This window comes from Pan paniscus, chromosome 3 (genome assembly GCF_029289425.2).
Source record: "Pan paniscus chromosome 3, NHGRI_mPanPan1-v2.0_pri, whole genome shotgun sequence".
Taxonomy (NCBI): Eukaryota; Metazoa; Chordata; class Mammalia; order Primates; family Hominidae; genus Pan; species Pan paniscus.
The window spans coordinates 75,435,110-75,461,843 of NC_073252.2; the positions used below are offsets into that span (position 1 = coordinate 75,435,110).

General features: G+C 41.2%; 1 long non-coding RNA gene across 1 annotated transcript; it reads right to left on the minus strand.

The window, feature by feature from the left end:
• Positions 1-2,600: 2,600 nt before the first annotated feature.
• LOC130541438 (uncharacterized) lies at positions 2,601-26,001 on the minus strand. Its single transcript, XR_008955496.1, has 2 exons — positions 25,757-26,001; positions 2,601-3,181 (listed from the first exon to the last, which is right to left on the minus strand). It is a non-coding gene; the product is annotated as an uncharacterized LOC130541438 (long non-coding RNA).
• Between the last annotated feature and the right edge of the window lie 733 nt (positions 26,002-26,734).

A 26,734-nucleotide genomic window follows, 5' to 3' on the forward strand; every position in this document is an offset into this window, starting at 1 on the left:
GAGACAGAGGGCTGACTTGGAGAAACCAAATCTAGAACCAGATGCACTCACTGAAACAAGTACCAGGAGGGCCAAACTGCCTGCAGGTGTTGGGATCCTAGATAAAGCCCTCACTCTCCTCAAGCTGGCGTTCAGTGGGGAGAGAGAGACAATAAACAAAACCAAATATGCAGCAAAGAAATTACACGGGTAAGGGGACAGAGACTGGGCTAGAAGGTGGCTACTTTACATCAGAAGGTCAGGGAGTGCCTCTCTGAGGACACCAAGGATGTTTCACCTGAGCAAAATGAGGAAGTAATTTGTGCAAAGTCAACAAGTTCAGTTACCTGAGGTAAAGGTGTGTGGATTGGGAGACATCAGGAAGACCGCCTTAGCACCAGGGCTGAAGGAAGAGCTCCTGGATTCCCTGTTGCAGTCTCTCCTCTTCATGGTCCTGTAGTCCCCGCAAGGTATGAACTGGGAGCACTCTCCAGCCCAGACCAGGATTCCATGACACGTCCCCATTCCCAGGTAGCAGCTGGGAGAGACCAGGCTACAGAGCTGGTTACCAAGACAGGGAATGAGGCTGGGACACTGACACCAGTCATGAGTGCTGGATGGGGAGTGGGGCTCAGGAACCAATAGGTAGGCCAATTAGTAGAACTGGGACTTCAGTGCCAACAAACAGCAGAGCAAACAAACAGCAGTGTCTGGATGTAGAATTTCCAAGGAAATGCATGATTATTCAGCACAGTTCACACCGCCCTCACTCCCACACAAAATGTGCATTCCCTCTGTCTTTGCCTCTTGCTTCTCTCCCTTTTGTTTACTCTATTCCAGGCACACCTGCCACCTGGCCTGGCTCATGTCTGCCTCCAATGCTTGAACTTGCTATTCCCTCTTTCTGGAATTCCCTTCCTTCAGATGCCCTCAGGGCTCATGCTGTCACCTACTTCAGGCTTTGCACAAATGTCACCCTCCCAATCAGGCCCATGCTGGCCACCCTCTTCCAAATTGCAAACACTAGACGGAGGAAGAAGCTCCCTGGCGAAAGGAGAGGACTTCTGTGAGGGAACCTGGCTCAGCCAAGGACAGAAACTATATGTCACTTAGGTGCAAGTCAGGCAGTTGAGGAACCCATCCTGGCACCCAGCATTCCCTTCAAAGTGCCTTGGGAGAGTTAAGGAACCAAACTAGAACTCCACCATTGATATACCACTAACACTGGGGTCTGGGCACATGAGTTTTGGGTTTTCTTTGTGTGTGTGTGTTTTTAGGGGAATATAGACAATACATTCCCAAAAAGGTCCAAAATTTAAAACATACCAAGGGACATTCAGCGAAAACCCCTCCTGTTCCTCTTGCCTTTTAACTACCTGCTCCCTCCACCGGAAGCCATAAATCTTATCAGCATCTGGTGTATCTTTCCAGAAATATTTTATAGATAACAAACCAAAGATGTTTCTATTCCCCCTGCCCTTTATCCAAATGGTGGCATCCTATACATAGCCTCTTTGCTTTTTTCACTGAAATGTCTTAAAGATTTCTCCCTCTCAGCTTCTTCACTCCTGTCACAGCAGCTTAGTAATCTCTTTAGGTGTGCTATCATGTTTTATTTAAGCAGTTCCCTTTTGATGAACATGTGGGCTATTTCTAATCCTTTGTTGTCAAAAACAGTACTGCAGAGAATAACCTTGAACACAGATCATTTCACCTTGGGTAATTCTGTTGGGATTGCTGTACCCAGGGTGTGAGCATTTTCAGTTTTGATCAACAGCACCAATCTGTCCTTCCTAAGGAAGACCCCCTATATAAGCAGGCAACTGAAATATGAGTATTTCAGCACAAAACCCACACTTCAGTGCTCAGGGCTTGGCACCTAGTTGGAGCTTAATAAATGTTTGTTAGGCGAGTATATGGGAGGATGAGAGGATGACTAGATGTGAGGCTGGGTAGATGGATATACAAACTAATGATGAAATTCAAGACAGCGCAAGTACTACCTCCTTCCAGAAAGTCTCTCTGAAAACATGCCTACACTTACTCCTCTCTTTTTTGTTTTCAGGGCCACAGAGTTTAAGACTTAATTGTTCTCTGCTTCATATGTGTCCCTTTTGTGTCCTTAAATTAAGGGTAAATTCCCGGAGGGTCAGGACTACAGAGACTGGCAGGAAAGAGCAGAGCAGATGGAATCCCAGCTCTACCGTGTACTAGCTATAGGACTCCGGGCAAGTTGCTAAATCGCCCTGGCACCAGCTGCCTTGGATGTCAAATGGGGGTGATTACACTTGTACCTACCTACCCCATAGGTGGTGCTGAGAGAATTAAACATGCTAACGCGAGTAATGAGCTTAGAACATGCTGGGCCAACAGCAAGCCCTCGGCAAATGTTTGCTGCTGATCGTGATCGTGTTTCTGTTGTATCTCTTCCATTGCTTACAGTAGTGGTGGGCACACAAAGAGATATTCTGCCAGTATTTCACCACTGATTCTATACACTATCGTGAACAATCAGTTTTAGTTGAACCATGCCATTCTTCCAGCATGCACATTGCTTTTGAATGCTGTTGAATATCTCAGCGCTTATCTGCCTAGCTTGAGTCAACACAAGTATACATTAACTTATTCCATGAATATTTAATATTCTCAACCAGGAGCCAAGATTGGAGCCGTGAACAAGACAGCAAAATTTTTGCCTTCATGGGGGCTTCATTTTAGTGAAGGAGACACAGCCGAAGGAGCTAAGTGAAAGAGGCAGCCACTCTGGGGAATTCACTGCATGAAATGACTGTGTTTTGAAAGTTTCAGAGGCAAAATTATCCAGATTGTCTGTCAGCATCTCCCAAATGTACCTGGCTGTTTGCTTTGCTCATGAGTTCATTCATTTTAGCTATGAAGCTTTTACCCAAGTGCTTGGAATTTCCTTTCTTGAACATCCCTTTAATCAGATCCATTCCCCTCCTCACCTCCTTGATCATTCTTCTCCAGCATAGTTGCTAATGATGTGTGCATGTGCCAGACTTGCACAAACGTTGGGCTGCCAACCACTCTGTGCCTGTTAATTCCATCCTCAGCTCAAGCCGGGATCCTTGAGTTACAACAGATGCTTCTTCCCTGGGGCTTCAGCCCCCATCGATCAGCTTTGTTGATGAGGAAGAAAAGTTTCCTCCTTGACTGCCATTTGAATATAATTTATTGTGTTCTGAAAGAAAAGTGGAAAGACGAAAAGGTATGGATGGGCAATAATACAAATGAATTGTGATGGATGATACTAAGATTTCAGTTTCAAAGGAATATGCTTTTAAGTCGATAAATGATTGCAATGGTGAGACGAAGTCTCCACAGCTGTGCCAAATGGGCTCCTTCAAAATGGCCAGAGTGCCTATTGGAGTCCATGAGGGAGTGAGATGAACAATTACGATAAAGAAAATAATAAAATGAGCACATGGTGTTTAAGAGAAACAACACCATAAACAGACTGTGGATTTTAATCCAGGCTCCAATCTTGAGCAAGTTACTTAATGGCTCTGTGCCTCATTTTGTCAGGTGTAAAATGGGAATTCTAGTACCCGCTTCTAGCAGAATTGTTGGGAGGATTAAATGAGTTAAAATACAGGAAGTCATTAGAACAGTGTCTGGCATGTAGTAAGCACTAGACTGATGTTTGCTCTGTTTGTTGTGATTAGTGGTGAATTTTGCACTCTACCAGGTCCTGAGCTAAGCCTGTCTGTCCACGACTTCACTTCACTATCACCACCACTCTCCCTGTGACTGTCATTGTGCTCACCCTTTACAGGGGGAAATGGGTGGAGAGCTATGCACTTGTCTTCCAAATACAGAAGAATTTCTGACTTTGCTCTTATCCTCGCTTAGGCTTTTGTTTTTGTTTTGTTTTGTTTTGTTTTGTTTTTGGAGATGAAGTTTCGCTCTTGTCGCTCAGGCTGGAATGCAATGCTGTGATCATGGCTCACTGCAACTCCCACCTCCTAGGTTCAAGCGATTCTACTGCCTCAGCCTCCCAAGTAGCTGGGATTACAGGCGCACACCACCACGCTAGCTAATTTTTGTATTCTTTAGTAGAGACGGGGTTTCACCATGTTTCCCAGGCTGGTCTCGAACTTCTGACCTCAGGTGATCTGCCCTCCTCAGCCTCCCAAAGTTCTGGGATTACAGGTGAGAGCCACCATGCCCAACCTCTCACTTAGGTTTTATATGAGTGTCTTCTGTTTATGTATTTGCAGTTCCAATTAGGTACAGGAAAAAATTTTAAACACTGGAAATAAATATTCCAAGCTGTTCATAGTGGTTGTTTCGAGGTGATAGGATTATGAGAGGCTAGTTTTCTTCCTTCTACTTTCTGTATTTTGATAATTTCTAAAACTAGTTGTGTGTGTATATGTATATGTGTTTATTTACAATAAAATGTAGAAAATGAATGTTTAAATGTAAGAGAAGGGCAGATTTAGTTCACCTCTTTCTTTTCCTGAAATAACTCAATCAACTTCCTCATCAGAGCACGTTAATAAGAAATCAGGAACTTAGTGTCACATACAAGACCAAGACTAGCTCATGCTGGGCCTGGTCGTTGAAGAATTATTGCTATTTCTGGGGAATTTCTTGGTCTATGAGATACCTAAGCCCATACAACAACATAATTTTATATGATGAATTATGTAGTTATATACAGGCTGTACTAAGAAATGCTACATCTGAGATAAAGGTGAGTATAATATCATAAATAATTTAAAATTAGAATGAAAATAAATAACAATAAAAGCAACAGCATATTTCCTATGTAAAGAGGAATTGCTTACATTTCAGGTGGTTTGTGAGTTTCTTTTGAATTGAGCACTTCTATTATCTGAGTCCTGGCCTGAATCTGAGGTTAATTATATGTTACCTTACAGCCGTAGAGACCATTTGTCCTTTAACAATACCACTCAACTTTTCATTTATCTTTCCTGGTTTCCTGCTCACTTGAAAATCTGTTGAAAAGACATTATAGGTTTCATAGCTTGGATTAAAAGGAGAAAAAAATAAAATAAAGGTAGTCCTACTTCACACTAACCTTATTTAAGAAAGCAGCAAGAAAGCTCTAAGGTCGGCTGTCTGAGCTCAAGAATTCAGGGGCAGGGGCAGTTAGAGGTCCTCCTCGTTCAATCTACAGCCTCAAAAAATCTTAGGCCTCTCATGGAATATAAGTAGTGGTAATGGGAGGAAGGCATATTCTCTCTCTCTATGGCCCCCCACCTCAATTTCGCAACAATAGGAACCTAAGAGGAAAAAAATAATTGTCCAAAATGTGATAGAACCTTTTATTAATATGTATTTCCAAAATACTGCTGTACAGTAAATCACCCAACTACGTAGTCACTTAACAAAAAACAACTGTTGACAAGGATGCAGAGAAAAGAGAACACTTTACACTGTTGGTGAGAATGTAAATTAGTACAGCCTCTATGGAAAACAGTATGGAGGTTTCTCAAAGAACTAAAAATAACTACCATAAAATCCAGCAATTCCACTACTTAAAATCTACCCCAAAAAATTATTATATTAAAAAAAGACACCTGAATACACATGTTTATAGCAACACTATCTACAACAGCAAAGTCATGGAATCAACCTAAGTGTCCATCGGTGGATGATTGGATAAAGAAAATGTAGTGTGTCTACAGAGTGGAACACTATTCAGCCATAAAAAAATGAGATCATGGGTTTTTTTTTTTTTTGCAGCAACATGAATGAAACTGGAGGCCATGATCTTCAGAGAAACAACTCAGACACAGAAAGACAAATACTGTATGTTCTCATTTGTAAGTGGAGCTAAATAATGTGTACACATGAACTTAGAGTGTGGAATGATAGACAATGGAGACTCAGAAGGGTGGGAGGGTGGCAGGGGATGGGTGATGAGAAATTAATGGGTATAATATACATTGTTTGATAGATACCCTAAAAGCCCTGACTTTACCACTACGCAATATATCCGTGTAACCAAAATTACAATTGTACCCCATAAATTTGTACAAATAAAATAAATAAATGCACATAACTTATTTAACCACTTTAGACTGTTTCTAGTATTTTACTATCATAAACAGTGCACCAAAGTCATTGTACTTTGTCATGTCACATATGTAAATGTATACATATTTGTAAATTCTAGATATGGCATTGCTGGGTCAAAGGGCATAGGCATTAAATGTGTTTCATTAACAAAAAATGGAAAATGAATAAATAATTTTTAAAAACAACGTAGGCTGGGTGCAGTGGCTCACACCTGTAATAGCAGCACTTTGAGAGGCTGAGGTAGGCGGATCACTTGAGCCCAGGAGTTCGAGACCAGCCTGGGCAACATGGCAAAACCTTGCCTCTACAAAAAACACAAAAATTAGCGGGGCATGGTGGTGCACACCTGTAGTCCCAGCTACTTGGGAGGCTGAGGCAAGAGGATGGTTTGAGCCTGGGAGGCAGAGGTTTCAGTGAGCTGAGACTGTACTATTGCACTCCAGCATGGGTGACAGAGTGAGACTCTGTCTTAAAAAACAACAACAACAACAACAACAACAAAAAACACCTACTTGCTTAAATAGCAATTAGGTATGATTTCTCAGCTAGACAGTTCTGCTTACCTGTACTGGGCTTAGCTAAATTTGACTGGGCTCCCCCGGGCATGTGTGGTCAGCAGGTTTGGGGTCTGGGCCTCAGTTCGGTTGACTCGTTCCTAATCCACATGATTCTCCAGCAGGCTAACTCAGTCTAGTGGACATGGCAGTTAGATAGTGTTCCACCAGGGAGAGAGGATGTGGGCACAATCTCCTAAATTCTAAACTCAGAACTAATCCTCCATCACTTCTAATGCATTCCATTGGCCACCCCAGATTCCAGATGGGGAATAGTCGTAAAGTCATGCTGCAAAGGGTATGGATACAAGAAGGGGGGAAAATTGGGGCCACGTTTGCAATCAACCTACCACAAACTGGAAACATAACGGTACAGGAAATAAGCAACAATTATGAAATATGCTTCATTGTTGTAATTATCCTGAGACAGTGTAGATCATAGGATTTTCACCAAGATGAAAACCAAAAAGTACTCAAAATTTTAATTAAGGACCATCTGAGAAGACACGGGAGACACTCATCAGATCTTGTCCCTGACCCACCCCCTAAGAGGCATTTCCCGCTCTGGAAGAAGAGTCCTTTGATTCCTGATGATTCTATGGAAGATTACTCCAAGTCTGGGGCCCCTTCAGAATGAAATCATAGCAGCCCTGTGAGGTACCCAAGGTGATCAATTATTTCTGCAGTCCTGAAGGAGCACAGAGCAGTGAGATCATTGAAGTTGTTTCAGATGTCTTAACAAGGTCTCCTGATCTCAGGCTTTGTTTGACATAGTCAAGTTTTGACAAAAGGTAGAAACATGAAATTATGCTGTAGCCTGAAAAAATTCTCTTTTAAATGAAACCCTAAATTTATATTCAAAACTGTACGCATACTGAGATTGAAACCATGTAAAGCTATGTACATAAAAAGACAAAGGTAAACCAGGAACACACAAAAGGGAAAATAATTATATTCAGATGATGCAGTGGTCGTGTTTTTTTCATTTTTCAAAATGTTCTTTAATGCTGGGGTTATACTTTCTTACCATAAAAGGGTGGGGGGCTGTAAATAAATTGAAAGCAAAGATTAACAAGCATTTATCTTCAATAGTATACACATTGTAGAACAGTGAAAGCTCGGTATTGTCTTTTTATTTTATAATCTTTAGGCTGACAATGAAATATTCAAATGCCAAGAAACACAAAAGCAGTTCAGAATTATACTTGAGGAAGAGCTATGTGACTCCACTATCATTACTTAATTCGTACAAAGTGCCTTAAATAAATGGTTTTATCTTTATCTTGTGATTTTTTATTTAGTAGATTCTATGAATCTGTCTAATGATGACAGGCCAGCAGGGCCCATGTGCTGAAGCATATCTAACAATGCAATCACAGTAATTTGAAAAAATAACAAAAGAATAATCATGGCTATATATTCTCTGGCTGGTTTTGAATTCAAATGCAAAAATGTGGGTAAATGTTCAAAATTAATGTATCTAAAGCTAAAAAGAAAAACCTGGCTCACTAGGAAACATTTTAACTTAGAGTGTCAAATAATAAAGTTAACTCAACATAAAAGCAAAGGAAACATATTTTGTGTTTTGTTTTCCGGGGCTGAACACAAAGCTTTTAATATTAGTCAAAAGTTTGATAAAAGGATGCAGCACTATCTGAATCAGAAAAGTAGTTTTTGCTCTTACCACTATTGAATAGTTTGTAAGGAATGAGTTGATGATTCCAGCCTATTCTTAGATCCCTCCCCTGCCTCCTACTTCCCTACAGAGACCAGAAATAACCACAATAGGAACATTTTCTATCCATGCCATACTGGTTCCTTTCAAGTTATTTTTATATACATTTTCTCATTTAAGATTCTTCCAGACCAGTGGACTAAATAGCACAGACATTATCATCTCCATTTACAAATAAGAAACCAAGACCCCCCCAAAATAAGTAACTTTGAGATTACAAATATTTTAAGAACCCTGATCTGATCACTATACATTATATGTATTGGAGCATCACTATGTACTCCATGAGTATGTACAACTATTTGCCAATTTAAAAAATAAAAATTTTAAATTTTGAAAAGTTAAAAAAAAATGTAAGTAACTAGTTCAAAGACATACAACTGGTAAGTGGCAGGTTAGGTTCATCCTTATAAGCAGCAGAAAAGGAGGGCACTTAAAGATGCTGCCTGTCATTAAGAAAAGATGTAACATATTAGAGAGAAATTTAAAATATTAAAGCAAAAAAAATGCCTGTAATTCCACTTACTAGAGAGAGCCACTTTTAACACCTTGACATAGCTCCTTCCAGCTATAATGGTCTAGCTTTGTATTTCACCGAGCAAACTGAATCAGTAAAAAGAGAACTTCCACATTCTCCCCAACCAGTGTACCAACCCCACATCTGTGTCTATATACCCTGCCTTCCCTCCTGGTACAAGGGATGAACTGACCATGTTCCTACTGTTTATTCTGCGCTTGATTTTATTTTCTTTTACCTACTCAGAGATTCATTATGCAATTAGCTCCTAATCAGTGGTTCCCCCATGCCAAATGATTTCTATCAGTAAGCAAACATAGTGTAATCTCTCCCATCCAGAACAAAGAAACAAACAATGAACAAATATCTTTGTGGCCCCCACATCCTTCTTTCACGGAAGCCCTGTTTCTCTGCTCTCCTTTTTAGCACACAATCTTCAAAGTTGTCTAGACTCCCTGGCTCCTGTTGTGCCTTGAACACACTCCACACAGGCTTGCATTCCTGCCACTCCACTAAAACTGCTTTTGTCCAGGCCAGTGACCTCACCATGTCCAAATCCAATGGTCAGCCCTCAGTGCTCTTCTTAATCCTGCAGGAACACTTGACATCTATCCCACTTTCTTTGAAACACGTTCTTCTTTTGGTTCCCAGCACACCAACTTTCTTGGTTTTACTCCTATCTCCATGGCCACTTCTCACTTTTGCAAGTTCTTCCTCTCCCCAACCCTAAGATTGGCCCAGTGCTCAACCTTTTCACTTGCTTATCTCTATACCAACTTTCTTGGTGATCTCTTCAGTCCCAGGACCTAAAATTACCACCTATATGTTGATAATCCCCATATTGTATCTCCAGCCCTGATATAAATTTCTCCCCTGAACTCCAGAATTACATATCTCCACTTGGACATCTAATAGGCATCCCTGGTAGGCTCCAATATGGCCTTACTGTTTGTTTATAAGTGGTATCAGCTCTGATTCATTGAAAATCCCTTCTGATTAACCAGCCTGTTGGACACCAGTTGATACTTTTAAATATAGTCCTTTTGATGAAGCCATCTCAACTTTAAAATGGCCACACTGAAATCTTGATTCCAGCCCGCTAGTACTCCATTTTCTCACAGTCTTTCCCATTTCTGTAAACATCCTTGGACTTACCGTTCCCTCTGCCTGGAAATCTCTTCCCCCAGATACCTGCTTGGCTTGCTCCTTCACTTCGTTCAAGTCTCTATTTAAACAGCAGCCATGAAATCCTCCCTCAGCACCTACTTAAAAGAGGGGCTCCCCATTCTCCCCCATTGTGCTTCATCCTTGGCCTTTTCTGTTTTGCTGTGTTGCTCTTTTCATTAAAGCACATATGAGATGATAAAATATGGAGGGAGGTTATATATGATACGGCAGATTTGCTCATTCGGTTGTTTGTTTACAGTCTTCCCCCACTAAAAATTAAGCCTCAGGCAGACAGGGGCATATTTTAGATTTTCGTTCGGTGTTTGATACTCAGGACCTAGAAATATGTTTTATGAACAATAGGCTTTTGTTTTCTCGGGGGAGACAGAAATTGAACAAATGACTAGGCAAATGTATCATATTATATGTTATATAATTGAATGATTTCAGCTAAGAAGAAAAAAGAAGCAGGGAAGGGACTAGAGAATGAGAGAGACATGGGGGTCTATGTACATGCACACATACAACACATGATTTAGAAAAATAGTACCAAAAAGGCCATTTGGTTACCTGCTTTTTAAAAAATAGTATATATATATATTTTTGGCCAGGTGTGGTGGCTCACACCTGTAATGCCAGCAATTTGGGAGCCGCCTGAGGCAGGCAGATCACTTGAGGTCAGGAGTTGGAGACCAGCCTGGACAACATGGTAAAACCCTGTCTCTACAAAGAATACAAAAATTAGCCAGGCATGGTGGCACACGCCTGTAATCCCAACTACTCGGAAGCATCGCTTGAACCTGGGAGGTGGAGGTTGCAGTGATCCAAGATTGTGCCACTGCACTCTAGCCTGGGCAACAAACAGAGTGAGACACTCTCAAACGAACAAAAAAACAGTATTTTTAATGACTACATAAGGTTCCATTGTATAGATTATTGTTTATTTAACCAATCCAGCATTGTCAAATATTTAAATAGGCTCCTTTTTTCACCTCTATAAATATTAGTTAGGTTTTTTTAAATTTATGTTAATTTTATTTTATAATTTTTTTTATTTTTCCATAAGTTATTGGGGTGCAGGTCATATTTGGTTACATGAGTAAGTTCTTTAGTGGTGATTTTTGAAATTTTGGTGCAACCATCACCCGAGCAGTATACACTGCATCATATTTATATTCTTTTATCCGTCGCTCCCCTCCCACTGTTCCCCCCAAGTCACCAAAGTTCATTGTATCATTCTTATGCCTTTGCATCCTCATAGCTTAGATCCCACATATCAGTGAGAACATACGATATTTGGTTTTCCATTCCTGAGTTACTTCACTTAGAATAATAGTCTCCAATCTTACCCAGGTCACTGCAAATGCTGTTAATTCATTCATTTTTATGGCTGCATAGTATTCCATTGTGTATATATACCACAGTTTATCCACTCGTTGATTGATGGGCATTTGGTTTGGTTCCACATTTTTGCAATTGTGAATTCTGCTACTATACACATGTGTATGCAAGTATCTTTTTCGTATGAAGACTTCTTTTCCTCTGGGTAGATACCCATTAGTGGGATTGCTAGATCAAATGGTAGTTCTACTTTTAGTTCTTTAAGGAATCTCCACCCCATTTTCCATAGTGGTTATAGTAGTTTACATGCCCACCAGCAGTGTAGAAGTGTTCCATGTTCACCATATCCATGGCAACATCGACTATTTTTTTATTTTTTATTATGGCCATTCTTTCAGGAGTAAGGTGGTATTGCCTTGTGGTTTTGATTTGCATTTCCCTGATCATTAGTGATGTTGAGTATTTTTTCATATGTTTGTTGGTCATTTGTATATTTTGTTTTGAGAATTGTCTATGCATGTTCTTAGCCCACTTTTTGATGGGATTTTTTGTTTTTATCTTGCGAATTTGTTTGAGTTTGTTGTACCTTCTGGATATTAGTCCTTTACTAGATGTATAGATTGTGAAGATTTTCTCCCACTCTGTGGGTTGTATGTTTACTCTGCTGACTGTTCCTTTTGTCATGCAAAAGCTCTTTAGTTTAATTAGGTCCCAGCTATTTATCTTTGCTTTATTGCATTTGCTTTTGGGTTCTTAGTCATGAAATCCTTGCCCAAGCTAATGTCTAGAAGGAATTTTCCAATGTTATCTTCTAGAATTTTTATAGTTTCAGGTCTTCAGTTTAAGTCCTTAATCCATCTTGAGTTGATTTTTATGTAAGGTGAGAGATGAGGATCCAGTTTTATTCTCTTACATGTGGCTAGCCAATTATCCCAGCACCATTTGTTGAAAAGGGTGTCATTTTCCCACTTTATGTTTTTGTTTGCTTTGTCAAAGATCAGTTGGCTGTAAGTATTTGGGTTTATTTTTGGGTTCTCTATACTGTTCCATTGGTCTATGTGCCTATTTTTGTACCAGTAGCACACTGTTTTGGTGACTATGGCTTTATAGTAAAGTTTGAAATCAGGTAGTGTGATGCTCCAGATTTGTTCTTTTTGTTTAGTCTTGCTTTGGCTATGCAGGCTCTTTTTCGGTTCCATATGAGCTTTAGAATTGTTTTTTTCTAATTCTGTGAAGAATGATTGGAGGTATCCTGATGAGGATTGCATTGAATTTGTAGACTGCTTTTGGCACTATGGTCATTTTCACAATATTGATTCAGCTCATCATGAGCATGGGATGTGTTTCCATTTGTTTCTGTCTTCTATGATTTCTTTCACATTGTTTTGTAGTTTTCCTTATAGAGGTCTTTCACCTCCTTGGTTAGGTGTATTCCTAAGTATTTCATTTTTTTCAGCTATTGTAAAAGGAGTTGAGTTCTTGATTTGATTCTCCACTTGGTAGCTGTTGATGTACAGAAGAGCTACTGATTTGCATACATTAATCTTGTATCTGGAAAATTTGCTGAATTCTTTTATCAGTTCTAAGAGCTTTCTGGAGGAGTCATTAGGGTTTCAAGATAGACGATCATATCATCAGCAAACAGTGACAATTTGACTTCCTCTTTATCGATTTGGATGACCTTTATTTCTTTCTCTTGTCTGATTGCTCTGGCTAGAACTTCCAGTACTATGGTGAAGAGGAGTGGTGAGAGTGGGCATTCTTGTCTTGTTCCAGTTCTCAAAGGGAATGCTTTCAACTTTTCCTCATTCAGTATTATGTTGGATGTGGGTTTGTCATAGATGGCTTTTATTACATTAAGTCATGTCTGTTGTATGCCAATTTTGCTGAGAGTTTTAATCATAAAGCAATACTGGATTTTGTCAAATGTTTTTTCTGCATCTATTGAGAGGATCATGTGATTTTTGTTTTTAATTCTGTTTATGTGATGTATCACATTTATTGACTTGCATATGTTAAACTATCCTGCATCCCTGGTATGAAACCCACTTGATCATAGTGGATTATCTTTTTGATATGTTGTTGGATTGAGGTAGCTAGTATTTTGTTAAGGATTTTAGCATCTATGTTCATCAAGGATTTCAGTCTGTAGCTTTCTTTCTTGGACATGTCCTTTTCTAGGTTTTGGTATTAGGGTGATGTTGGCTTCACAGAATGAATTAGGAAGGGTTCCTTCTTTCTCTATCTTGTGGAATAGTGTCAAAAGGATTGGTACCAATTCTTCTCTGAATGTCTGTTAGTATTCTGCTGTGAATCCATCTGGTCCCGGACATTTTTTTGGTTTATAATTTCTTAATTACCATTCCAATCTTGCTGCTTGTTATTGGTCTGCTCAGGATATCCAGTGCTTCCTGATTTAGGCTAGGAGGGTTGTATTTTTACAAGAATCTATCTATCTCTTCTAGGTTTTCTTGTTTATATGTGTAAAGGTGTTCATTGTAGCCTTGAATTATCTTTTATATTTCAGTAGTGTCACTTGTAATATCTCCTGTTTAATTTCTTAGTGAGGTTTTTCGGATTTTCTCTCTTCTTTTCTTGGTTAATCTTGCTAATGGTCTATCTATTTATCTTTTCAAAGAAACAGTTTTTGTCTCATTTATTATTTGTGTGTTTTTGTTTGTTTCAATTTCATTTAGTTCTGCTCTGACCTTGGTTATTTCCTTTCTTCTGCTGGGTTTGGGTTTGGTTTGTTTTTGTTTCTCTAATTCCTTGAAGTGTGACCTTAGATTGTCAGTCTGTGCTCTTTCAGACTTTTTGATGTAGGCATTTAGTGCTTTGAACTTTCCTCTTAGCACTGCCTTTGCTGTATCCCAGAGGTTTTGATAGGTTATGTCATTATTATCATTCAGTTCAAAGAATTTTTTAATTTCTACCTTGATTTTGTTTTTGACCCAATGCTCATTCAGCAGCAGGTTATTTAATTTCCATGTATTTGCATGGTTTTGAAGGTTTCTTTTGGAATTGATTTCCAGTTTTATTTCACTGTGGTCCGAGAGAGTGCTTGATATATTTTCAATTCTCTTAAATTTATCGAGGCTCATTTTATGGCCTAACATATGGTCTATCTTGGAGAAAGTTCCATGCACTGTTGAATGTGTACTCTGTGGTTGTTGGATAAAATGTTCTGTATATATTTGTTAGGTCCATTTGCTCCAAGAAACAATCCAATGTTTCTTTGTTAACTTTCTGTCTTGATGACCTGTCTAGTGCTGTCAGCGGAGTATTGAAGTCCCCCGCTATTATATTGCTCTATATCTCATTTCTTAGGTCTGTTAGTAATTGTTTTATAAATTTGGGATCTCCAGTGTTAGGTGCATATATGTTTAGGATTGTGACATTTTCCTATTGGACAAGGCGTCTTATCATTACATAATGTCCCTCTTTGTCTCTTTTTGCCATTGTTGCTTTAAAGTTTGTTATGTGTGTACTTTTGTTTTTTTGTTTTTGGCTTTTGCTTTACAACTTGTATTTTTGTTTTATAGGTCCTGTGTGATTTATGCTTTAAAGAGGTTCTGTTTTCATGTGTTTCCAGGATTTGTTTCAAGATTTAGGGCTCCTTTTTGCAGTTCTTGTAGTGGTGGTAATGGCAAATTCTCTCATCATTTGTTTGTCTGAAAAGACCTGTATCTTTCCTTCATATGTGATGCTTAGTTTCACTGGATACAAGATTCTTGGCTGATAATTGTTTTGTTTGAGGAGGCTGAAGATAGGCCCCGAATCCCTTCTAGCTTGTAGGGTTTCTGCTGAGAACTCTGCTGTTAATTTGATAGATGTACCTTTATAGGTTACCTGGTGCTTCTGTCTCACAGCTCTTAAGATTCTTTCCTTCATCTTAACTTTGGATAACCTTATGACAATGTACCTAGGTGAAGATCTTTTTGCAGTCAATTTCCCAGGTGTTCTTTGTGCTTCTTTTATTGGTTGTCTAGGTCTCTCACAAGGCCAGGGAAGTTTTCCTCAGTTAGTCCCCCAAATATATTTTGTAGGCTTTTAGAATTCTCTTCTTTTTCAGGAACATTGATTATTCTTAGGTTTGGTTGTTTAACATAATCCCAGACTTCTTGGAGCCTTTGTTCATATTTTCTTATTATTTTTTCTTTGTCTTTGTTGGACTGGGTTAATTCAAAGACTTTGTCTTTGAGCTCTGAATTTCTTTCTTCTACTTGTTCAAATCTATTGCTGAGACTTTCCACAGCATTTCGCATTTCTAAAAGTATGTCCAAAGTTTCCTGAATTTGTGATTGTTTTTTCTTTAAGCTATCTATTTCCTTGAATATATCTCCCGTCACTTCTTCTATTATTCTTGGATTTCCTTGCATCATGCTTTGTCTTTCTCTGATCCCTCCCTGATCACCCTAATAACTAACCTCCTGAATTCTTTTTCAGGTAAATCAGAGATTTCTTCTTGGTTTGGATCCATTGCTGGTGAACTAGTGTGATTATTTGGGGGTGTTGTAGAGCCTTGTTTTGTCATATTACCAGGGTTGGTTTTCTGATTCGTTCTCATTTGGGTAGGCTCTGTCAGAGGGAAGGTCTAAGGCTGAAGGCTGTTGTTCAGATTCTTTTGTCCCACGGGGTGTTCCTTTGATGTAGTACTCTCCCCTTTTCCTATGGATGCGGCTTCCTGTGAGCCGAACTCCAGTGACTGTTGTCTCTCTTCTGAATCTAGCCACCCAGCGAGTCTACCTGGCTCTGGACTGGTACCAAGGGTTGTCTGCACAGAATCCAGTGATGTGAACCGTCTATGGGTCTCTCAGTCATGGATACCAGCACCTGTTCCAGTGGAGGTGGTGGAGGGTGCAATGAACTCTGAGAGGGTCCTTAGCTTTGGTGGTTTAATGCTCTATTTTTGTGCTGGTTGGCCTCCTGCCAGGAGGTGGTGCTTTCCAGAAAGCATTAACTGCAGTAGTGTGGAGAGGAACCGGCAGTGAGCTGGGCCCTAGATTCCCAAGATTACATGCCCTTTGTCTTACACTACTAGGGTGTATAGGGAAGCACCATCAGGTTGGGGCAGGGCTAGGTGTGTCTGAGCTCAGACTCTCCTTGGGTGGATCTTGTTGCACCTGCTGTCAGGGATGGAGGTGAGATTCTCAGGTCACTGGAGTTGTGTACCTAGGAGGATTATGGCTGCCTCTGCTGAGTCTTGCAGGTTGTCAGGGAAGCAGGGTAAAGCCAGCAGTCACAGGCCTCACCCAGCTCCCACGCAAACTGAACGGCCAGTATTACTTCCACCGTGACCCCCAACCAGTATCCCTGAGTATGTTTCCAGGTAGAGGGCGAGAAGGGCTTGAAAACTTGCCTGAGGCTATCTGTCTCCAAGCTGTGGGGAAAAAAAAGGGCTTAAGTTCTTCCCCTGCCTGTGAAGTCTGTACTCCAGATTTGCACCCTCCCCCGAGTTCTGGCCAGGAGGCTTCCCGCCCATTCCAATTGTTACAAAGTTCAGCTAGAGAATTATTTCTCCCTGTAGAGTTTTACCACCTGCCCCTCTGGCCACCCTCCCTATGGATCCCCGTGGTGCCAGTCAGGAATTGGCTGCTTGGGGACCCAGCGAGCTCCCAGGGCCTTTCTGCTGCTTCCTCTACCCCTGTATTTTGCTCAGCTGTCTAACTTGACTCAGTTCCAGGTAAAGTCGGAAACTTCTCCCGCAAAGAAACTTTCAGCTTCTCCAATGGGGGTGTGCTTTCGGGAGAAGAGGGTCTACCTTTCCCACTTCTGCAGTTGGGGCACTCACAGTATTTGGAGTGTCTCCCCGGTCCTGCAGGAGTAGTCCACCTCTTTCAGAGGGTCTGTGGGTCCTCTCGGGATTGCTGGTTTGTTCTTGCAGTCAATCTGGAGCTAAAATTCACAATGCAAGCCTCCACACGCTGCTCTCTCCAGAGGTGCAATCTAGTCCTGCCTCCCATCCGCCATGATCCTCTAGTTTCAATTTCTATTTAGGTTTATTTTAGAGTCCAGACCTGGTATTCAACATGTAGCCACAGCCCCACAAGGTTACCAAGCACTTGAAATGTGGCCAGTCCAAATTAAGATACGTTATAAATGTAAGATGCACTCCAGATTTCCAAGACTTGATGCCAAAAAAGGAATATAAAATATCTCCTTAATAATTCATTATGTTATATGATAAAGTGATATTTTTGATATGTTGGGTTAAATAACATGTTATTAATTACATATAATACAAAATTTGTTTCACCTGTTTCTTTTTACTTTTTAAATGTGCCTACTAAAAAAATTTATATTATATAGGTGCTTTTATTGTATTTCTATTGGACTAGTGCTGGTCTAGACTCTTAAGGGAGGACACAGAATTTCCATTAATTATTTGCTACTTTGAGCTAACAAGCCATTCTTTTAGAAATCAACACAATTCAAAGCTCTAGCCTTTCAGATTATAGTCTTGATTTGTTTGATTTGATGCTTCCTTCCAGTTACCTGGGGGAAATAAGATTTTTATATTGGTATATACTAAAGGTAGTTTTTGTATTTCATGTGCCCATTCTGATGCTGTTTCATCTCTTGACACCTCCAATCTACAGTCCTGTGGTCCTCTCCAGACAAGCTGGGTGTTCCCTGTATTGATAATTCAGGAAGAGGTAGGTGGGCGGACAGGAGGCTGAAACTTGGAATATGGGCCTTTTGGGCAGCTGAGGAAACTTGGTTATTTCTCACTCCCAAAGATACTCTCCTATCAGAGGCTTAACCATGCCCCTTGCCCATCACCAGGGTCAGAGAAAGAGGCATCTCCTTATGGAGTCACAGCTGAATATGAATAACCTGCGATTCACAGGCCAGCCTGTCTAGTTCTTATTACTCTCTCTGTTTGTATTTTTCATTTTCCCTAAACCTATAATATGGTCCAGTCAAATGCTAGAGCTGTATCTTAGCTCTACTGTGGGGTAGCAAGGGAAGGATAAAGTAGCCAAGCTTGAATAAGAGTATATGCTTGTTCTTTGCACTTTAAAAATATATCTTCAGCATTTCCTTGTTATTATATTATTTATTTTTTCCAAAGAGTGATTTGTAAAGGCTGCACAACATTCCATTATATAAAAATACCACAGTTTTTTAAATCCCTTACTGGATTTCCTGCCTTCCTTTTTTCTTTTTTATTTTGTAGGTATAACTACAATGGCCATCCTTATCTGGAATTCAACAACCTTGAACTGGGCTCAAGCAATACACATTCACTTTAGCCTTCCGAGTAGCTGGGACTATGGACACATGCCACCGCACCAGGCTAATTTTTATTTTTTGTAGAGATGGGGTTTACTACGTTTCCCAGGCTGGTCTCAAACGCCTGGCCTCAAGCAATCCCCCCACCTAGGCCTCCCAAAGTGCTGGGATTACATGAATGAGCCACTGCACCTGGCTTCGTGCATGATCTTGATTATATATTTTCCTTGAAGAATTGTGGAATTCTAGGATAAAAAGATTTTTCAGTCTCTTACTACATTTTGGAAAATTGACATTCTGAAATATACCAATTTATTCTGCCACTGATATCCCTATTTTCTTATAATTTTAGGATTTGGAAGAACTGGGCCCATATCAAACCCATATCAGCAAATGGAGGAAGTACATGTGGTCCCTATTAGGCCACTGTTTGCTCAGTTCTTGGTGTACCCGAGAGCCCCCAAAAACAGCTTGTTGACATCTCTTAAATTGAACCTGCATTTCTGGTGCAGTAGGAATTATGTGGGCTGGGGAACCACTGAGAACTGAAGAAGGAATCCTAACACATCCATTTGTGAACTGTGTCACTGTGGGCGCAGTATTGAACCACTTGCACCCTTGATCTTCTCATCTTTCACATGGGGATGGCCCTACCTACCTCACAGGACTATGGTAAGGTTGAGATGAAATCACACATGTAAAGCACCTGGGAGGAAGCTTGTCCTTAACCAGTATTAATATTCCACCCAGAACCCCACCCGAACCCCCTTCTCCATTCCACCAGTTCCTCCGTCTCATCCCTGCCCCCACCTCATAAACGACAGCAGTGGCTTCTCTAACATCTTAGGATTCTGAGTTTGAATAAATTACTAATATTTTTATTTGATTTGATGTTCAAAGTCTCTGACCAAAAGTGAACAATTTAATTATTTTATTTTATTCTATTTTATTTGAGACAATGTCTCCCTCTGTTGCCTGGGCTGAAGCTTAGTGATGCAATTATGGCTCACTGCAGCCTCGAGCAATCCTCAGGCTCAAGCACTCCTCCCACCTCAACCTCCCAATTAGCGGAGACTATAGGCATGCACCACCATGCTTGGCTAATTTTTTAAAAAAATTTTTAGAGATGGGGTCTCACTATGTTGCATTATGTTGTCTCACTAGGCTGGTTTTGAACTCCTAGACTCTAACGATTCTCCTACCTCAGCCTTCCAAAGTGCAGAAATTATAGACCTGAGCCACCACACTCAGCCTGAAGGTGAACAGTTTACAAGTCAAGAAGAGAAATTGTCCTTTCTGTGATATTGCCAGACTCCCCCTGGCTGAAGATTACTATATCAGCCCTGTGAGTGATAATCAGGCTGTTTGGGCCAACAGCCTCTCAAATGAAACTTCTCTCTGGTTTGAAAAGAGCTTTTTTTGGGAGGAATGCCCACATGAATATATGGTTTTCTGTACTGAACATCTATCAACAACAGTGAAATTAAGTCAAGAAATTTTTAGCTATTTACAAAGTCATAACTGAAATTTGTGTTACCATTCCTTTCTATTTGCGGTCATTTAATGCATGAGTTCGTGATGAAGTTATGACCAAATACGACTTGAATTCATGATTTGTTTGGAGGGGAGGGGGCAGATTTTGCTCAACATTTATTACAGTATTCGTTCAGTGAGATTTTATTTAGCACTTGCTGCATGCCAGGTGATGAAACAAGTACTGCAGATTAGGGCCAAATAAGGAAGACATGGTTTTAGATTCAGAAGCTTCCAGTCTACAGTAAAGACAGACAAGAAACAAAAGACAATAAACAAAAATGTTACATAAATTACTGTATATTGTGAAATTATGATAAGAGCCACAAAGGAGGAGAGGAATGCCTTGATTGTATTTGTGTCTGGGGTACCTAACCTAGAGAAATGGGTGAAGTTTAAACTAGACTCTTAGAAATGACTAGTTAAAAAAAGAGTGGCAGATTGTATTTTCCAAAACTAGTCACAACCATAGTCTGCCCCACATGCCCTTCTGGAACCTGCCCCTCCTCCATCAAGTGCCAGAGTACATGTCCCTTCCTTCTGTCCCTGGACAGATCTTTGTGACTGCTTTAACCAAGAAAGCATATTTGAAATGATGTCGTATAACTTTGGAGGTAGGTCATAAAAGGTGATGCAGCTTCCAATCAGCCTCCTCTCCTAGAAGCTCACCCTCGGAACCCAGCCACATGGAGAGGCCCCTGTGGAATGAACTGAGACCCCAGGCCTAAGCCGTGGCTGAGTTGACAGCAGCAGATTTTTAGCCACATGAGGGAACTGCCTTGAGGGGATGCTGTGACCCTTAGTCAATTCACCCTAGGTGATGCTGCATGGAGCAGACGAGCCTTCCCTCCAATCCCTGCAAATTGCAGCTGCGTGAACAAAATAAATGATTACAGTTGTTTTCCAACACTGAGTTTGGGGTGGTCATTTATATAGCAATAGATAACCAGAAGACAGAGTACACGATGAGAGTGACAGACTGGAGGCAGGAAGAGCTTCACCTGTCCAAGGACATGAAAAGAAGCCAGTGTGACTGGAGCACAATGAGCAAGGGAGGGTGTGCAGTAAAAGAAGACAGAAGGGGCTGGAGGAGGCAGGCCAAGGCATCCTTGGAGGCAGGGCTACCAGTCAGCTAATATACAATGGGCTGGATGTACAGACTGCAAAAATATCAGTTCCTGTCACTCCCACAGCACAGGGCAGCTCCTCCAGACTTGTGCCGCTTTTGCCACACCCGTCACCAGCCCCACCATGTCCCACCTGAGGTGCCAGGACCAGTAGGCAGGAGTCCCTCCTCTGAGTTGCTACTTTCTGGCCCCACCTCTTCCCTTTTAATTGCTTCAGTCCTAGGAATGGTAGCTGCTTCCTGAAGTTATTCATATCCAGGCATCTGTGTAACAAATTTCCTGATTACCCGTGTTTGAAATACCTAGGGTGATTTTTGTTTTCTAAACTGAATGCTGACAACAAACAGGATGACACTTCCCGACTCCCTGCTGCTGTGGCCCTTCTCAGAAGCCCCTTGGACTCCCTGGGATTAAAGAGATGACACCAGCACCACAGGCACCCATCTCCAAATCTTGCTCCAGCACTGAAATTAACATCAGTTCTAATTGGTTTGTGCTTCTGCTGTATAGGGGAGTAAATATTTTGAATATCATCCCCCTGCAGAATATGGAAATAATTTTAAACTTGATTCTAAATCTAATGAGAGGCTACTAGAAGATTGTAGACAGTGGCCTGACATAATCAAATGTACATTTTAAAGGATTACTTTGACTACTGTATGCTGAATATACTGGAAAGAGGGCAAAAATGAATGTTAAGAGGCTAGTTAGGAAGTTATTATACCTCCTAACTAAAGTGAGAAATAATAGTGGCCTAGACTAGGCTGATGAATGTGGGCATAAGAATACAGGTTCTGGCTGGGCACGGTGGCTAACGCCTGTAATCCACCACTTTGGGAGGCCGAGGTGGGTGGATCACGAGGTCAGGAGATCGAGACCTTCCTGGCTAACACGGTGAGACCCCATCTCTGCTAAAAATACAAAAAATTAGCCAGGCGAGTTGGCGGGCACCTATAGTCCCAGCTACTCGGGAGGCTGAAGCAGGAGAATGGCATGAACCCGGGAGGCGGAGCTTGCAGTGAGCTGAGATCGTGCCACTGCACTCCAGCCTGGGTGACAGAGCGAGACTCTGTCTCAGAGAAAAAAAAAAAGAATACAGGTTCTGCTAATCCAGTTTAGGTCATCAATAACCTTGCTTTTTTCTCTCTGTCTCTCTCCCCTACATGAAATATAAAGATTGATCTATAAAGGCTATAAACTGGCAAAGCGTAAGAAAAAAATATTTTAAGAGACAGATTGGGTGACTATCACTGCCAAGGGTCAAGACCAATTAAAATGGAAACAAGTCTCACAGGCTCCCTAATTTTTATCGACTATTAGCTGGCTTCGCACACCAGAAAGCATTCCAAGGAAGGTGTAAGTACTTCCTTCCCCACTCTTCCCCCTAGGAAACTTGTCCAGCATGTCAGTCGCCAGGTCTTGCTCTACAAGGTGACAACCATCGCTGCCCAGGCCAATGTTAGTAATTCTCCATATTTGCAATATCCTCAGAGCCCGATTCTTTTCTTCTTTCAAGAATAACTACTGTCAGAATTGCCTAGATGATTCTCCAGGCTCCGTTGTTCACCCATCTCCTGTCCCCCCCCACCGCTTTTAGAGTTCCTGCACAGCTCTGGCATCTACTTCTAATCCAGAAGCTTCCAGAAATGTCTTTCTGAACTACTAGGACCTTCTTGAGAACTTGGGACCTGAGTTCTTTATGCAGGGCCTTCAAGGGTAGATATCGAAATGTGCTGAAAAGAACAAGAGGCTTGAATGAATAGCTATGTGATGCTGGGAGAGTAACAGACCTCTCTTAGCCTCTGTTTTCTCACCTGAAAATAGAGAAAACCATCCCTACCTGCCTGGGCTTTTAGGCAGTTCAAATACCTTTACCAAAGCTGTACCTAGCTCACATTAGTTGCCCAATAAATAAATCATCTCATTAAAATAAAAAGAATACAGGTTCTGGACAGATTTATGAGGTAAAGCAAACAGTATCTGGGGACTCATTGAATGTGGGGATGAGAAGGAGGCCGCCATCAAGAAACACCCTAAGGTTTCCGGTGTGAGAAACTTGGGGCATGGAGTTCATTTGCTGATAGAAAACTCAAAGAAGCAGGCGGAGGAGTGGGTCATAAATTCCATCTGGCCCATATTTGGGTAAATGACTATGAGTCATCCAAAGGCAAATGTTGAATATATGCTTTTACACATAGATTTGAAGTATGGAAGACAGAAATCTTTGCAAGAAATAAAAATTTCCAAGTTATCAGACTGTAGAGATGGTATGTAGAGCCTTGGAAATGGGTAAAATAATCTAGGAAGTGACTGTGGAGAGAGGAGAGTCCAGGTCCAGGATTATGCCATGAAGAAGACCCAGGAAAAATGAAGGAAGGAAGGAAGGAAAGAAGGAATGAAGGAAGGAAGGAAGGGAGGGAAGGAGGGAGGGAGGGAGGAAGGAAGGAAGGAAGGAAGGAAGGAAGGAAGGAAGGAAGAAGGAAAAAAGGAAGGAAGGAAGGAAGTGTGGTGTGGAAGAAAGGTAGGATTTGTTTTTTGCCTTTTCTTTTTTCTTTTTTGTAGAGACAGGGTCTTGCTATGTTGCCCAGGCTGGTAGTGAACTCCTGACCCCAACTGATCCTTCTGCCTCTGTCTCCCACACTGTCAAGACAACAGGCATGAGCCACAGTGCCTGGAGAGTAGGATTTTCAATTGGAAATTTCAGGCAGGCATTGGGATTGCTGCACTATCCTTGGCCCATATTTTCAGTCTCATTCCTGCCTTAGTCCTTAGTATTCTAAAGGTTGAAATGGCAGGGAAGATGGTGACATGGAGAGAACTCTTTGGTTCAGACAGCCCTGAGCCAGTTCCCAAACAAGGCTCAGCTGCTCTCCCACCGTGTGACCAAAGTAAGCCTTCTTTTTTCCCACTTTCTGCCTCTATTTCCTTTTTTCTCTCTCTTTAAAAAAAAAAAATTGTTGTAGAGATGGGAGTCTCACCATTTTGCCCAGGCTGGTCTCAAACTCCTGGCTTTAGGTAATCCTCCTTCCTGGACCTCCCAAAGTGTTGCGGTTACAGACATGAGCCACTGTGCCCAGCCCATTTTCTTTTCTCTTTATCAGCATTAAAAGAGTGTTGTAAAAATAAAATAACTTGATGTGTATAGATATATTGATATACATTCAGATATATATCTGAAATATATATAGCTATATATCTAATATATATAAAACATATATAAATTGCTATCTATCTCTAGATATACCTACATCCACAAATATCTATATACATCTATATATATATCTATACATATCTATAGATAGATGGCAATTATATACAAGATTTGCATAAAGTTCTCAGCACATGGCAGATACTATACAAATGTTGGCCTGTCACACACACACATATGCAAACACACTCCTGACCACCCTCCTTCTTTCACACTTAAGAAAATAAGAACCAGCTGATTTAAAAGATAATCCTCCACCAGCGCTCATGCCTGAAGAATTGGTACTTTCAGAGCCTGAGAAGCCTTCTCAGCCAGCCGGAAGACAGAACCCATACTGTGCGGCTCCCCAGCTCATGTCTTTCATCATGCAGATGCCCACAAACCCTTCATTCAGACATTGCTGAGGCTGGGACTGGGCAGCCACACAGGCAGCAAAGAGCCAGGTCTTGCATGTACTGAGACCCTAGAGAGAATTTCTGTAGGTTTTGTTGTTGTTTTGTCCTCTGGGAAGGCTGCTCTTGACTTTCTGGCAATAAATAGAGAAATATAGATAGATGGTAGATAGATAGATAGATAGATAGATAGATAGATAGATAGATAAATAGATAGATAGGCAGATATCAATTTAGAACATATATGGTCCCCAGGTTTCCCCACTGGATATCCAAATTGGCCTCACTGCATCTGTAATTTAGAAATGATGTTACTCCTAAGGCATTGGGCACAGCAGCTAGAAGGCCAGATACCTCCACTCCAAATACTCTGTCCTGGCAGCCCCCCATTTCAAATGTCCTGTAAGGCTGTGTATCAGGCTCTGTGTCCTGGTTTGGGGCTTTGAAAATATGGTCACCATTTAGAGACACAGGCAAAAGTAAGACATTCTCTTTTTTCCTCCAACTTAAAAGGAAATTATTTGTTACCAAAAAAAAAAAAAAAATTATAACAAGCAACATGACCTGACATTTTATGGAAAGAAAAATTTACCCCTGAACCCTGACATACCAAGAAATCAAAACGTTTTCTTTTTTTGTCATGCCCTTCACCATTCCTAATTTGTGAAATATTTATTATTGTAGCATTAAACAAAAACAAAACGAAAAAAAAAACAGGCAGTGCCAAAGCTGTGTGAGCTCCCAGACCTGCACTCTCCCACCGTCTTTTCCAACTCCTCTACCCAGATACATAGAAGCAAACCACGGGAGGCCTTCTTCTGCTACCCAGCCCACCTGCAGATGGCCCAAATGAAGCCCCCCAAACCCTCAATCAATCAAATTTTCCAAACATTACCTACTGCGTGTTCAGCTCTCTTCTAGACACAGAGCAGGGTGAGGAGGAGGGATGTAAGAAAGAAATAGAAGACCTGGTCCTTACTCTCTGGGGCGTTGCCATGGCAACGGGAAGGGGGGGCTACAGAGGGGGTGGAAAAAGGGCACAATTACCAAGAGATGCCAGGGCCTAACTGGAGTTCTTGCCCCGTTTCATGTGTGCAGGATGCAGCTGCCTTCTTTGTCCTTTGTGAATGAAGCCACTGATTGTAGCTTCTGAGGCAGTTTCCCAAAAGTGTCATGAGAAAGAGGCAAGATGTTAATGTGCTAAGCAGAAAAAAACAATTCCATGGCCAGATGAGTTGGGGATGTGAGGGTTAAAGAAAAACAAACAGGTTTCTTTCTCTAGATCTCAAAGCATCTACTCTACTCACAGGCAGTGTGAATCTCCACGAGGGCGCGGAAGCCTGCTGCATTTCCCAAGCTTGCGCGGACACAGGGAGGAACACCTTGAGGATCCAGCATCTAAGAAACACACTTTGGAAAATGCAGCTCCAGAATATTCTCTTTTGTGTCTGCTCAAGGACCGTATAGCATATTCTCCCAGATATTTCTAGGCCAAAGGAAGTCATTCCCTCCCCTTCCTTCTCATGCCTGGAAACTGGTAGAATTGAAGAGAAATCCATGGTTGGGCTGGAGGGCTCCCTGTACACAGAGGCTAGGGTCGGGGTGGGGGGCTTGGTGCAGAGAAGGGAGAGAAGGCAACGGACCCAATAAGAGACACCAATTATGGAGGACTTTTGCTGCTTCCAGCACTGGGCTTGCGAGGGAATTATTGAGTAACAGCTGCTGTTGCAACCAAGACGGAGGTCAGCTCCTAAACAGAAGGCTCCACGACTCAGTTTCATGGTCACTTTCCTGACATGCAGTAGAAATCCCAGGCTTTTCCTGTTTCCTTTTCTTTGTGAATCCCTTCTCCAGTGTCTATGGGAGTGAGGCG